Below are 2,311 nucleotides of genomic sequence, written 5' to 3' on the forward strand. Positions count from 1 at the left end.
GCTCTCAAACTGTCAATACTGGAACCATGGCGAATTACTAGAAATTTCAGAGAATCCCACTCCTTTGTTTTTGCACATTCTTTCTTTGTCCCTGAAATGCCAACGAAGATCTCTTATTCTCTTATTCGTGTTATTTCATGGCTCCACAAAGACAGGAAATGTATTTTTTAAAAATCATTGTATCTCCATACCCAGTGTCTGGCACATAGTAGGTTTCAGCAAATATTTGCTCTGGATTAATTTGAGGTAAAAAAATAAAAAATAAAAAAATAAAATAACATTTTCTGGGAAAACTCCCTGAAGTCCAGGAAAAGTTGCTTCTTCCAGTATGTTCCATTGATGCCTTGATATTCTGATTGCCACATTGTTATGCAATGAAATGACATATTCCCATGCCTTTCTCTGGGGCTAGACTCTGAGCTCCTGGGTGGCAGAGACCAAATCTTACTCATACATGGGCCCTTAACAACCAGCACAGGGCCTGGCTTATAGTAAGCCTTCATAGATTTCCTGGAATTGAAAATGTAATTCTAAAGCAATCACGTGAGCTGAGCAGGGCGGGTGTTATGCTTCTCATTTTACAGTTGAAGAAACAGGGACCCAGGGAGGAAAAAAAGTCTTGACTCAATTTTCATTTGAAATCAGAGGCCCACACAGGCCTGGGGACAAGTCCTCCCAACCCCTAGGTATAAAGCACTGTTGGTGGCCACCGAACAGAGGAGGCCAGTGTCTTTCTGACCCATCTGCAGAGGCTACTCAGGTCTGCTCCTGAGATGGGCACAAGCACTTGCATGTCTTCCGGGGACAGAACTGGATTCAAGGACTCTGCTTAGCAGTCCTGGTGATAGTCCCGGAGAACTCGTGAATTCCCCTGGGGTCGGGGACCCAGTCCTAGGCAGGCTTTCAAGCAGCAAGATGGTGAGATGTGCCAGGACCCGTGGGGCCACTTCTTGATCTTCTTTTCAAGCTGTGGCCCTGTGGTGGCCTGCTGTATGGTCAGTCAGTGTCCTCTCTGGCCAGCTTCCCAGGAACTTCTTATCACTAGATTAACTGGGTTGTGCATAATTATAAATAGGTCCCCTGTCTACTCAGAAGTGTCCTACTGTGGACAATAAATCGTCTGGTCCTCTTTCCCTCCCTACTAGGAAATATTCATCCATCCCATGGAAAGCTCAGAAAGCTCCAAGAGACTTTAAATTCACTTTTCCCAGTCCCTTGCTTTTTTAAATAAAAAAAAAAAAAAGATTTTTTTTTTTTTTTTTTTTTTTTTTTTTTTTAAGATGTCATTCCTCAACCAGATTGCTTCTGCTTTACCAAGATACACTAGATGAATGCCCGGAGTTCCAGGTCTTTTTAGGAGTTCAAGCCCTCTTGCCCGGTGTGCTCCTGCCCAAGCCAGAGGACTGGAGGCTCCCTAGCAAGTTGAGAATTGGCGGGGAGGGGCGGGCTGCGAAACTGCACCTGATTCTCAATGTCAAGGAGCGCCTATGCGGCCAGCACTCCGGTGTGGGGGAGTCCAGAGCACTTGAATAAGTGCAAGCAGGTGTCTGTTTCACCTGCTCACCACCACCGAGGAAGGTGCTTCCTTCCCGCCCCCAGAGGGGAAGAACTAGTGATCGAATTTGGTCCAAGCCAAAAGGTTGTCTTCAGCTGAAACCCCTCAAAGCCCGGGTGATGGGGTGGTGGGGCGTGGAGGGGCAGGGAGGCGGTGACTGGAGGGCAGGTGGACACCAGCGCAAGGCAAGCAATTGTTTTCTCTTTAAACGAGGACTAGGGTGCTGCGTGGGGGGAAGATAACGAAACTAAATTTTTGAAACTACACGCGGCACCACTTGTGCAAGCGATCCCCGAGACAGGGAGGAAGAGCTCCTGGCGCCGAGCAGCATCTGGAGCGCGGTGGCCCGATGCTCACAGGACGCCCGGCTCTCCGGGGTTGGGGGGTGGGGGGAGCGCGGGGAGGATGCGCTCGGTACGCGCAAGTCCACACCGCGCGCCACCGAGCTGCTCCGGGGAGACGCGTGGGTACCGCGTGGGTCCCCCGCGCGGGTGCGCTCCCGCCCGGGCCGCGGAAGGATACCGCGCTGGGGGCCGAGCCGGAGGGCGCCGGGGCCGGGAGCTCGGCAATGGCAGTGGCCGCGGCCGGCGGGCGCGGGGAGCCGCCCGAGGACTGGCAGCGGCGGGGCTGATTGATGGGCGCCCGGCGCAATGAGGGGGGCCCGGGCGGGGGCGGGGCGGGGCCGGCCCGGGCTGAGCCAGTCGCGGGGGCCGCGGGGGCCGCGGGGGCGGGGGCTCCGTGGAAATGTGTCGGTGA

The sequence above is a fragment of the Canis lupus genome, chromosome 17, assembly GCF_003254725.2.
Source record: "Canis lupus dingo isolate Sandy chromosome 17, ASM325472v2, whole genome shotgun sequence".
NCBI classification, from domain to species: Eukaryota; Metazoa; Chordata; class Mammalia; order Carnivora; family Canidae; genus Canis; species Canis lupus.